Source organism: Podarcis muralis, chromosome 5, assembly GCF_964188315.1.
Source record: "Podarcis muralis chromosome 5, rPodMur119.hap1.1, whole genome shotgun sequence".
In the NCBI taxonomy this organism is placed as follows: Eukaryota; Metazoa; Chordata; class Lepidosauria; order Squamata; family Lacertidae; genus Podarcis; species Podarcis muralis.
Window position 1 is genome coordinate 73,580,965 of NC_135659.1, and position 13,808 is coordinate 73,594,772.

Here is a 13,808-nt window from a genome sequence, read left to right on the forward strand (position 1 = left end):
ACTCAACTGCAGAGTTGACAGCCTTCAGGCACCACCTTAAGAACAGGACGAAACCTGTAGAAGCCCTTTTCCCTGGATCCAACCCACCCCTTCTTTTCGAGTAAACAGAAACAAAAGCGACAGCCAATGAGAAAGCCAGGCATTGGCGAGTGGAACTGAACCACCCCTTTCTCTCTCTGAGGAGCCAGTCGGAGCGCGCCGGGCTTCTCTCACGGCATGCTGGGAATTGTAGTCCCGCGGGTTTTTCCCCCCTGCGTCTGCGTACGCCTCCTCCTCGTCGTCGTCGTCGCTCCCGGCTCCCGCCTTCTGCCTCGCGCCCGCTCGCTTCTCCTTCTCCTTCCGCCTTTGTTGTGCGCGTGCGTCTTTCGCGCGCCTGACTTTGGACAGAAGCCGCCTCAGGTTGGACTTGGACTGGCTGCCATCTTAGGCGAGGAGCCGTCGCCTTTCTCGCTGGTGAGGAGCTTGCTGTGTGCTCTTCGGGCTGCCTCGGTAGAGGAGCTGGGCCCGCGGGGGTGGGGTGGGGGGAAAGAAGGCTTTTCTTTCTGGGCCTGCGGCGAGACCGAGGCCGAGGGAGGGGGCGTCTAAGGCAGGGCGGGGGAGCTCAAGGTAGGCCTGGCTTGCGAAGGGTGGGCGGCGGCGAGGAGGGGAAGGCTGGCAGCAGGTGCAGCAGCCTCGCTTAGGGGGAGGGAGGGGGTGCGGTGGGTGGGGTCCTGCCCAATATCCTTCGAAGGGGAAGGGGATCCCGTTCTTCCCTCCCTCTCCCCCACCTCCAGCCTGTGAGCTCAGTGCAGTGGCGTAGCGTGGGGGGTGCAGGGGGGCCCGGCCGCACCGGGCGCAACATCTGGGGGTTAGGGGGCGCAAATCCACGGGTTAGGGGGCGCAAATTACTTGCCTTGCCCCGGGTGCTGACAACCCACGCTACGCCACTGGCTCAGTGCCTCCCCGCTTTACCTGTGGACTGAGAGGCATTCACAGCTTCAGACTGAGGGGTTTGGGGATGATGCGCGGGTGGGAAGGAGACATCCCCTCCCATTACGGCCTCTTCTTCCTTCCTCTCCTGCTATGCCGTCGGCAGGCGTTTTCTTTCCCCCTTCACTGAAGTTGTTCGCAGGGATTGTGCACTCAAGATGGCCTAATTTTCTTCTCGGTCCCCCTTTTCGCGACCTTGTGTTGTCAGGATGACGAGGCCCGGTGGGTGGGTGGGATGGATGGAGGTGTCCCGAGGTGGGTGGCCCTTTGGTCTGGGACGCAAAGCTGGGGTGTGTGTGTATGTGTGACCCGAAGGTTCCCAGCCTCAGGGAGACACTCCAATGCTGTTTGTGTAAGTACATGCTGTAGTTATGTGTATCCTTTGCTGCTGTCCACAGCTCTTGGCTCTTTTCACCCATTCCAGTTTCGTTAGCATTTATCGGAATATTGTTTCCTGGATTGTTCTTATTCTCGTTGGCTTCTGTATGTCTCTGTCATCTAGCGGCCATATCCGGACAGCACCAGTTGTTAAATACAGGGAATGCACTCTCTTCTCTTCCACCTGCTACTTTTTAAGGAAGCCAAGCAGATCCTGCTGTTTAGGTTATTGGGTTTGGATGGCTTGAGGGGGGGAATGATGTTTTGGAACTCTTAGCTGTGAAAATCTTGTACATTTCAAAAGGTGTAGTGCAGCCCTGACCAACTGAGACTCTCTTGGCTTGTGTCCCTGTGTCGTTACAAACACAGTATCCCCTTGATGCTTTAATGATGTTTGCCTTTGCAAATATACATGTTGCATCTATACCTGCGGCATAAAGCGTGGATTGGCTTTTGCTAGATGGCTTTAGGTCACCTTATGGGGTGCTACTTTTAAGTTTAGAACAAGCAAGAGATAAATATAATGAAATGCAGTACATAATTGATATGAAAGTCATCAATCTAAAGTTGAGGATTGTTAGCAACTGTTGTGTCTGTTGTTCCAGTTAAAAAGGCTGAACTGCTTTTAAATTCTGATAGTTTTTGAATATTAAACACTGAACAGCAGAGCCTTCATCTTACAGGATTTGGAATGGATGGTAAGGTAAAGGTAAAGGGACCCCTGACCATTAGATCCAGTCGTGACCAACTCTGGGTTTGCGGTGCTCATCTCGCTTTATTGGCCGAGGGAGCCGGCATACAGCTTCCGGGTCATGTGGCCAACATGACTAAGCCGTCTCTGGCGAACCAGAGCAGCGCACGGAAACGCCGTTTACCTTCCCGCCAGAGCTGTGCCTATTTATCTACTTGCACTTTGATGTGCTTTCGAACTGCTAGGTTGGCAGGAGCTGGGACCGAGCAATGGGAGCTCACCCCATTGCGGGGATTCAAACCGCCGACCTTCTGATCGGCAAATCCTAGGCTCTGTGGTTTAACCCACAGCACCACCCGCGCATTTAGATGGTGCTAAATACTTTAAATTATTTCAAATGTTAATGGGAAGGTTTTCAAAGCTTTATACTACCAGTAATAACAGTCTCATTGCAGCAAATGTGTGGGAAGAGTTCCTTGGATGCATATTACACTGTAAGGAGGGGAATTGCTATATGGACATAAAGCCTTTCTAATGGTTACTCTAATGTTAGCCCCTCTGATTCCAATAGTTCATGTAACTGTTCATAAGATTTCAGCCATTCAGCAAGATTCTGTGCAGAATTCGTTTGACCTAAGTCTCTTGAAATCAGGTGACTTGTTAGGCTCTACAATGACTAATTGAACGGGAAGGTTGCAATCCTGTACATACTTACTTGGGAATTGGCCCTATTGACCACAACAGATCTATTTACAACCTGTTTTGTTCTTTTCCTATTATTCTTTACTCAGTAATTTTGTAGTTGTGCTTGAAAGATTGCATCGCTCTCTAGGGACCTTGTGCTTCAAGTTGGACAAGAAATGTTAATAGATGAATACAACAGAATCTTGAGACGTCTCTGCTTGTAACCACTTGGGATAAAGTTACAAATGTTTGAGAAACAGTACCAAAAGAGGGGAATACAGTGGTGCCCCGCAAGACGAATGCCTCGCAAGACGAAAAACTCGCTAGACGAAAGGGTTTTCCGTTTTTTGAGTCGTTCCTCAAGACGAATTTCCCTATGGGCTTGCTTTGCAAGACGAAACTTCTTGCGAGTTTGTTTCCTTTTTCTTAAAGCCGCTAAGCCGTTAATAGCCGCTAAGCCGCTAATAGCCGTGCTTCGCAAGACGAAAAAACCGCAAGACGAAGAGACTCGCAGAACGGATTGATTTTGTCTTGCGAGGCACCACTGTGTGTCTTAAAACAGAAATTGCTATAGTCAGTAGGACTTACTGTATCACTGGTATAAGTCTAAAACCAACTGCACTTGCATCCTGATCCTGTACATGCTTACTAAGAAGTCGGTCCCATTAAGGGTGACTTGTTTCTTTTTTTGTATGCTTATGTTTGGGGCCTTACTTTCAGATGCACTTGCACTGTAAGTTGTACTGAGTTAGGTGGCTTTTACTCCTTAGTAAATTGCAAACTTTGTCTTGCAGCACTGCAAAATATTTTAAATACATAGGAAATCTGAAAAAAGCTTGTGAATTATTATTGAAAATACATTTAAAAATGAATTTAAATTGTGGACAAGTCATTTAAAAAGAAAGTTCTACTCATAAATCTTAGCTCCAAGTAAAGGTATTTCATTTTGCAGTTTTAAGTTTAGCACTTTTTGTTATTACAAAGCATATGAATGATAAGTTGATATTCATGTAAAAATAGCACCATAAAGCCTGAATTTGGAAACTGAAAACAGACATGGTTTTGTAGGTCTCACCAAAAATTACTTGTGTTCTGATTCATTTGGCAGCTAACAGGCAAATATTTATAATGGATGAATGCCAATAACACACAATGATGCTGTTGCCAAAACAAAGTTGTTTTGTAAAAGAGGCCATTGAAATTGTGAACTAAATAATCTTGTATTGCATATTGGGTGTACACAAATGTCTTGTTCACACATTGCATTAGACCACAGTTTAAAGTGTTTTGATTACAGTGCACACCGCTCAAAAGTTCCTGTGCCTGACAGACAGGGCATGATGGCAATAACTAATAACAATTAGTATTGAGGCATACTGCCTCTGAAACTGGAGGTTCTGATAGCTGTCATGGCTAATAGCTTTTGATAGATATAATTATCCATGGATTTTGGAGACTTATCCTCCACGATGATCTAATTCTGCTGTAATGAATGGTTTTAAAGCCATTGGAACCAATGACCATTGCTTTACTTTGTGGTTTTCACTTTGTGGAAATAGGCTATATAGAATAGATAAGGTGATGGTCTTTGTTGGATCAATATCTATTGGTATAGGAGCAAAACATATACTTTGGAATTCAGCAAAGGGCAAATCTATGGAATGCTGTTTGTGAAAACTATGCTGATACACAAGAAGGTGTCCTCAAATACATTTGTTAGGATGCTTGAAAACTTTTTTTTTTTTGAAAAATGGTACATTCAGAAACAGATAAGAGAAGGTGGCTTATCTTTAAAAGGCATAATGTCTCCCCCACTTCATAGATAGTAGACTACTTTGTTCAGTGGTATTTGGCACTGATTCTGAAACTGCCAGGCGATGACACGTATAATGATAGGCTTTGTCACTAGGAACTTGTCCAATGCAACCAGATAATTCCCAAGCTTGTTGTCCTTATGCTCATTATGGACCTACAGATTGTGAAATTAGTTTGTAATTATGAGAAATTTGCTGTACAGTACCTGTTTGTTCTTACCTCAAATATGAAAAGCATTTATATAAAGGAACAGGAGCAGTTGTTTGAATGTTCCCACTGATCTTTATTGCAATGTCAATGTTTCTTTAAATATAAATGTTAATAAATAAATAAACTCTTCCAGGCTACAGGCTCATTGTGAGCACAGGTTTAAACTTGAATACCTTCTGCATTCAGGTATCATGATTCAGGGTCTTTTTCCTATAAAGGAAAAAGTATATACAAACTCAAAGGCCAGATGAAAGAGGTTTATGAAATTTATTTCCAGAAAAGTATTTCTGTCTAACTTGTTAATTCTGTCCTGTAGTACATTGTTTTCTAAACTTGTCTGATTCCCTTGTCTTCTGAGGTGCTGTTTAAGAAAACAACATTAGAATTGTAACTTTATCCTTGAAAACTTTGTTTTTAGGATGTGTAAATAGTATCTGCCTCAAAGGACTCTATCCTCTAGCAATCTGTGTGAACCACTATATTCTAGATGTACATATTGATTAAAAGAGGCTAGCGCCAGAGCAACAACTAATGCAGAGATTCAGCATGGACATTCTCTGAGGGATTATAATTCCCACTGCTTTGGGAGTGATTGGATAATCCAGTTGTAGATTACAGAGAAGTGGCAGAATTACCTGACCCCAGTGGAAGCTGTTTTGAAGGAGGCAAGGCCAAAGCATGCAAAGATGCACAGGTTGGTTGTCTTTATGGGTGGGCTCTTCGGATTCTCGGTCTTCAGCTGCTTAATTTATATCCCATGATAAAGTAGCAGATTCATATATTTTCAGCTGTATGGCAAGGTTTTTTCTTTCAGATGTTTGAATAGGGATGACAGCATCACAGTTGGAAGCAAAACTTGAGAACAAGAGAAAACATTAACAGGATAGATTTCTGATGAATTCAGTTATTAGGAATTCTGGGTGTTTGGACAAGGCTGAGAAAAATATTATAAACTTTAAGCTCATACACCTTTTTTTATTATGAGTAGCATCCACCAAGCCATATGTGGAGTAGACCTGTTGAAACTGATGGATTTCAATTAGTCACAACTTAAGTCCATTTATTTTCATGGCTCTATGAGTATGGCTCGACTGGAGGTTTGCAGGGGAAAAATAGATGAAATAAGTGGGCCAACCCCTTCCCCAACTGTCCAATGAATACTGATCGTACTTTGGACATGTAATTCTGACTACTGTGGGTAAATAATGGGAGGAGTAATAGAATGGAGTTTGTTTTATTTTGTTGTTGTTGTTTAGTCGTGTCCGACTCTTCGTGACCCCATGGACCAGAGCACGCCAGGCACCTCTGTCCTCCACTACCTCCCGCAGTTTGGTCAAACTCATTACAGTTATACCACTTTTATCTTTAGTGCTTGTGTCCATGTTGAATCCTGTTGAAATCCCAGGTACTGCACAGGGTTCCACTTATAAGCATTAGTTCGTAGAATGGAGTCTTGGTAAAGAATTTGGTCTGCTGTTGTTCACAAATTGCATATTTCTTGTGGGATATGCATGCAAGTAAAACTAACCAGAATAAGTTATTCTGTCCTCTTCACTTTGAATTATAATAACCTCAAGTTACTCTGGAGTACAGTAAAACTTGTTTTCCTATATTTTGGCTGCAATTGAATTTTTAAACCAAGGTTACATAATGCTTATTACGATCATGAGGAAAAATGCAGTCATACCTGCGCAGTTGGATTTTCCAGTAGTGTTCAGTGTACAAAAGAAATGTTATCTTTTAAAAAAATCTCAATTTTTAGAAAACAAGATCGCAGCAACCAACCCATGTAATATACTATTTGTTATAAAGAGCTCAGAACAGCATATATATTCCCAAGTCTATTTGTCATGGAGGCAATGCTTGGAACTCATCTACTTGACGTAGAGAAGAGCACTATTGATAGCTACTAACCATGATGACTATGCTCTGTCTCCACAGTTGGAAGTAGTAATGGTTCTGAATGCCAGTTACTGGAAGTCATAGGATCCTGTGCTCTAACTCTGCTTATAGGTTTCCCACAGGCATCTGGTAGGCCACTGTGATGCTGAATTAGATGGACCATTGGCCTGATCCAGCAGGCTCTTCCTATGTTCTGATGTCAGTGACAGTGGTGGGGGTAGCCAATGTGGTGCCCGGCAGATGTTTTGGTCTAAACTCTTATCATTCGCCATACTGTGTGGGATGTACGGCAGCTGGGAGTCTAACAATGTCTAAAGGGGACTATGTTAGCTATTCCAGCTGTATGTTATAGCTTTATTGCATTTATATGGCAATTTTATACTCTTAATTCCATGAATGGAGATATGCCAATACTAGGCTGGCAGATGGCCACTATGTTCTTCTATGTGTGGTCAGCTTCAGAGGGACAGGGAAGGTACAGCAAGGAGAAAACAACACGGTGTCAAAACAACATACATACACAGAGAATTGTACTGACAGCAACACACATATACCATCCCACTCAGAGGGATGAACACAGGATGGTGAGGATATGCCTCCAGCACACACTACATGTAAGATAATACTAGAGTATTTCCACTTCATCTGCCCTGGTTGCACAGCCACCAATATCTCTGCTCCTTCTGGCCCCATGCATCCTTATAGGCTGGAGTCTGAATCCTTGCATGTCACTCACAACCACTTTTTTTGGAAGAACAGCACATACAAAGGGAGGGAGGACAGTCCATGCAAAACAACATTGATGTAGTTTCCCGGGCCTCCAGAGAACAGGACACAGCCCTCCCTAGGACAAAGTTTCAAGACCAAATGAGGGGAAGTCACTGTTGCCAAGAATTAAAGTGAAGTGGCCAAAACATGCAATAAGACAGGCATACACTAACTGCTGCAATCATTCTTCAGCAGCTCCCTACATAAGATTAGGAAGCACATAATGGGAGTTTGAGCCCCATCAGGAGGAAGGGGCAAATATGTTCCTACTCACCTTTTGCATGCCTGGCAAAATAACATAAAATCATAATCATGGCAAAAGAGGGAGCTCCTGGGATTCCCAACCCACAGTTCGAGTTCCACAATGTGTTCACACTCAACATCAGCAGCAAGACAGGCATCAGACAAACCATGGGTCATTGACATCATCCCACTGCAGCCCATGGATCAGATGTTACAATCACTGGGACTGCAAGATAAACCCTAAACCCAAGCAGCTTGTTTTCTACATTAGCTGTGGAGTACCTTTCATGCACAAGTCTGATTAGCATGTCAGTCCTCTGAATTTGGCCCATGTGGTCATTTTGTACAAATCAGGCCTATATGTCAGTCACATGAGGTCAGGTGTGGATTTTTTTTATCTAAGCAGTAAGACATCTTGCTTTTAAACATCACAGCTCTAAGGCTGGAGATGAGCCTTTGGCCACTCCCACACCTTGAACTGTCTCATATGGCATCCCACATGTCAACCATATGTCAAAATTAACTGGAGAGTGGGCCAGTTCTGGAGCCCGTCCTCTGGGTGGATCCAGTTCCCTACTCCCTTTTTACATCCTCGAGGCCCCTTGTTTGAATCCAGGGGACAACTGCACACTCAAAAAGGGTTGGACTGCTATACCAGGCAAACTAGCCAGTTAGGAGATGTGCTGCGTGAAGCAATAGCCTGCCTCCTATACGGACCATTTAGCCCCTTTTGCCCATCCTTCTCCTTGGTGACCTATGTGATACCTCCTCTTCCTCACATTTTGCCTGATGGGGAAGGATCATAGGTTGGTGTACATCTGTTTTGCACGTTGAAGATCCCAGGTTCAATCTCTGGTATCTCCAGGTAGGATAAGAAATACCTTCTTTTCTGAACCCCTAGGAACACTGCCTGTCAGAGTAGACAACACTGAATTAGGTAAACCAATGGCTCCTTGACCCAGTATTAGGCAGCTTTGTATACTCCTAGCCTTGCTAGGTAGCATCCCAGTAGACATAAATGCCCTTCCCAGTCCTCCAGCCATGTAAAAAATCAAAACCCAAAACAGATGGCCTTGTGACAGTCTGGCAGAGCAGGGCTCTCTCATATTTCTGGGAACCTTGTGAGCAGAGAGTTGGGCCTACCGACCCTGAGACCATTCCTTATGATCCCATCCTAAGGCCCACTGACGCCCCGTCGTACTATGCTCTAGAAGAGGAATTCTTTTACCACTCCCTAGCAACAAAGACACATGGCAAAACGTGGCAATGCCAAAGCCTTGACTCACAGGCAGTTTTAATTTCACTGCGGGGCCCACAGGACCTGGATGTTGGGTCCTTGGGTTAGGGCTAAGGCAGCAGTCCCAGGGAGTGACCTTCAATGGTTCAGGCCTCCTGCATGGACACTATTACAGTTCTTCAAAGAAAAAAAATATAATAATTTTTCAGCAAGGGAGTGGCCACGTTGCGTTTATTTTTTCCTGGGGTGCTCTTTTGGCACTAGCTGCCAGGGAGGTAAGCTCGGGGTCGGGCCTGGGCTAGGCCATGCAATTCCTTGTGGCTTCCTTGACCCTCCCGGTACCCTCCTACCTCTCTCCCTTGGTGGTGGCGGCAGTGGCGACAGTAAGCTGGTGCTTGGCTGGGGGGTGGCTCTGCGGCTGTGATGCTCTGGCAGAGCAGCTTTTAAACTGTTTGGGGGGGGGAGGAAAAGCCCACAGGAGCTGAGTAGGGTTTGGAGCAAATCTCACTCAAATGACGATGATAAAATTAATGAAAATTTAAATGTGGGAGGTATACAACTCAGCACTGTGAATGCAGGAGCACATGATTGCAGTTGATAGAGGAGAAAGCATCATAGATCAAAATGGAAGTGCCAAAGACACTTGAAGAGTGAGTCTTGTATATTCTCTGTGTTTATACGTATGCTAATGTTAGAAGAGTCCAAGCCAGTGTGGGTTAACTGAGGTGGAATGCAGAGAGCCAATGAGACACCATTACCTCTGCTGCAGCATGTAAGTGTTTTTAAGCCAACTGGGAGCAGAGATCATAGTGTTCTTAAATTAAATATACTACATATAAACAGTCAATCACCAAGAAAATCTGACACCGTAACATTTGATTTCAAAAAATGAGACTTCCCCAAAATGAGTGGCTTGATAAAATGGAAGTTGAAAGGCAAAGTCAAGAAGGTCAGATCAGATCACTCCAGAATGCTTGGGAGCTGTATAAAAATACAGTCTTAGAAGCTCAAGGGGACTATATACCACAGAGAAGGAAAGATACCATGAGTGTGAAGAGGATGCCAATGTGGTTAACAAGTGGAGTCAGAGAAGCTATTAGAGGCAAGAAGGCTTCCTTCCAGCCAGGCAGTCATGCTTCTGGTATATTCCATAATAATAATAATAATAATAATAATAATAATAATAATAATAATAAGCACTGTTCTGCCCAATTTCCATCCCCCCCCCACCACAGTTGCACTCAGTGTTATCTGGCCTGTGACAAAGGGTCCTCAGTGGACTAGGTTTTGGGATGGGGAGTTTTTTTTGCTTGCTTTTTTCTACTTCTGCAAACATTGGGTTTCTCTCAAGCATTCGAATACTTCCTGTTCCAGTTATGTAACTGGATGTCAATGGCGAAGTTTAGGAATATAGGATAGCAATTGTTCATATTTATTGTTTCATTAATATTTATTAAATTTCTATATTGCCCTTCATATGAGGAATAGAGGGTGGTTTACAATATAAAAATACAAAAATACATACAATAGTAACAAACAAAAACAATGCCCACCAGGTTAAAAGGCTATAGATTGTTTCATTAGCCAAAGTCCTGGGAGGAAAGGAATGTTTTTGCCTAAAGATATGTAACGAAGATTCCAGGCAGACCTCCCTGAGGATAGCATTCCTCATGCATGGAGCTACTGCAGGAAAGGCCTGTTCTTGTGTTGCCATCTTCCAAAGCTCTGACAGGGGAGGCACATGAAGAAGGGCCTCTGATGATGATTGCAGGGTCCAGGTTGTTTCATATTGGGAGAGGCAGTCCTTGAGCTTTTGCAGTACTGAGCCATTTAAGGCTTTATAGATCGAAACCATCACTTTGAATTGGACCAGGAAACTAATTATTTAATAATAAATAAAATTATAATTATTCTGGTGGAATGATCCTAATTTTTAGAGTTGTTCTGATTCCTGCCAGTAACAAACGTGTATGCTAGAGTCACTGTCAGGAAAAGTATTTTGCTCCACCACCCCCGCCCTAATCTAGCAATCACATCCTCAAATATCACTTAGGAAGCAAAGGGTATTTCCGAAATTTGCCTTCTTATGGCTCTTCACACATCAGCTGGTCCCTTTGTGCTGATTGTTTGCCTCTTACTAGAATGTTACTGAACAGTCAGTTACATCACAGCACCTCAAGCAATTGTAGACAATTAAAATTTCTATGATACCAAACCCTTGGTCAGTAGTGAGGGCTTGTAAATTAAATTAGTAAAAGATAAAGATAAAGAAATTAGTAGGTATCTTCTAGCCAATCAGTTGTGCTTTGAGAACAAGACACTGTAAGACATAGGCTTTCATTCCCTCCTCCTCCTGGAGTTGGATTGTTCAGACCATAGTTAAGATTAACTACAGTTTGTCTATCAGACATTACAACATGTAAAGTTCATGCTTTAATGTGACACCTATTGTTATTACCATCATAGGTACCTTGAAACAGCATCCATTCAAGGTATTTCCTACTTCAAATATATGTGCTAAATATATTTTATACTGAGTAAAATTGACACACGTCTGCAGTTCATTCTCCACCTTCTGACATTCAATATAAAATGAAACAGGATATTAAGAGTAGAAGACACTTAAGTGCCAAGTAGTCTTTACTTCTGCCTTTAAAGAAGGCACTTGCTGCATCTTCTGTTTTATATAGTGCATTTAAAAATAGACAAGTGTGACAGCCTTTAATCTGTTTGCTACTCACCTATTTCTTTGGCTAGAAAACGTTTGTTCAATTTAAACCTAATCTCCCAGTTTAAGCTTGTTAATTAGTTTTCCATGACGATTGCATGTAGGGGAGATAAACTCATAAGCCTGCTTATTAACAGTATTTTGCCTATTTGCAACTTTTTTAAAATAAATACCTTTCAACTAAGAATAATCAGTTCCTTCAGTCTTTGACATCTTTTTATATGCTTTACAATTCCTCATGTAAAGTGAGGATGCTGAAATTTGGTGAACAGATGCAGCTAAAGCTTTCAGAATGGCCATATTATAGATGAAGTTAATAAATTCAACAATGAACTCAAAATGAGTTATTTGCAACACTATTTGGGGTTATTTATTAACCTTAAGCGCTCCCCCCCCCTTCAGTATGGCGGCCAGTTTGGGTACCTCAGCCCATTTTATTTCCCCCTTTCCCTAGTCTCCATCCCCCAAACAGTAAGCCAGCACTGTATGACCACTCATCCTTCATTGGCCTATTTTGGGTCCCCAGTAATGCTAGTGATACCTCCCTTGTCTGGGTGGTTAGTGCTGTTTTGGCTACTTAAATACTGGCACTTAGAGAATGAGTTTTCCATCACTTGTATAGGTGGATGGTGATGTTTCAGGGCTCACTACTGTCTTGATTGCTAAACCTATCAATTGCAGTTGTGAAAGCTCTTAAAGATTCAAAATCTGCAGACTTGCATAATAGTGAGCATCAGAAACTTCTCCTTACCTAATGTTTTAGGGTTATTGGATGCTTATATGAAGCATTTCCTTTTATAACTGTTTCAGATGACTAATCTCCTACCATGATGATCATGTGGTATAAGTCATGGGCAAAGGAGGTCCCGATTAGTTGAATTACTGAGGCCCATGCACTTCAGAGGAACGTTTTTTTAACCAAGTGAAATGTGATGCCCTTGAACTGGTTCAGACAATTTTGCCACCAATGGGTTATGTTAAATAGAGATCACTGCACGGCATAAAACTCAGCATCTGAATTCACCATTAGGTTAATAATAACAAATAGTAACTTTCTCTGTCTGTTGTATTCCTTTCTGTTAAACATTCACACAGGTCTCCTCCATGGTGCTGTCAGACACTATAGCTAGAGCATTAACCTATGGTTAATTTTGACAAGTTGAAAGTAACTTCTAATTGTCTCTGTCTTTTCAGAGATAATCAAACAGGTTGCGTGTCTGTGCTAAATAGGAATTACTTCATATGACTGAAATAAGCCCAGAGGCTTTCCTCTTAACCATAGGGACAAATAAAGCTAGGTTGTGAAAATGCTTTTTTAACCATCAGAGTTTTCTTAAAGTAGGCAAATTAGAGCTGTGCATCCCAAGATAGGCTGGTTATATTCCTGGCCCCCAGAAGTTTGATTCATCTCCACCCATGGAGTCCCATGCTCCATAAAACAAATCCCCCACCTTTCTCATATGTGCATACAGCAAGCTAACTATTTGCAATAGTAATTATAGTAGGAAGAAATTAATATTAATCATGCTTAGCATTTATATAGTGCTTACAGCAATTGGCCTATGTTTTATTGTTGTAATTCACATAGCAATCCTATAAGGATGCACAGTATTATTTTTATCTCATCATTTATTTTTGCTTTGTATCTCACCTTTTATACAAGGAACTCAAGGTGGCCCATATAGCTCACCTCATCTCCATATTATCCTCCTGTAAGGTATGTTAGACTGAAAAATGGTGACTGGCCCAAGGTCACCCATGTTACACATGGGGGACTAAAGGTGAAATTGCCTAAGTCCACCTAGTATGTTCCTGGTAGAGGTAAGACCAGGAACTTGCTGAATATGTAAGCTGAATCTGATAGTCATATTCAGCAGCGCCACATGGAGTCCTGGTTCCTCTTAATCATGTATATAATTGTACCTCCCTGGGCTATAACTGGGGAACTGCATGCATAGTCTGGGATAGAAGCCTGGGTCCTAAAGCATGATGCTTCCAGCAGCAAAGTCTGTCCTCTTTGCCACGAAAAGGATAGCAAAGGGAAGTAGGGATTTAGAATTGACTGAAGAGAGAAAGGAGGGGACACACACAAAGGAATCACAAGCTCTTTGTCTCCTTTCCCTTCCCTGCAATTCAGCTCACGCCAATGTGAATTATTCATAGATTCCTATTTGTGTAAAAAG

General features: G+C 42.7%; 1 protein-coding gene across 1 annotated transcript in view; it reads left to right on the forward strand.

Annotated features, from left to right (window-relative positions):
* Window positions 1–292: 292 nt before the first annotated feature.
* The window catches only part of ITCH (itchy E3 ubiquitin protein ligase), a 50,685-nt gene continuing 37,169 nt past the window's right edge, over window positions 293–13,808 (forward strand). The window contains exon 1 of the mRNA XM_028734894.2: window positions 293–453. The gene's annotated coding sequence lies outside the window, so the exon portion shown is untranslated. The remainder of the gene's footprint in view (window positions 454–13,808) is intronic.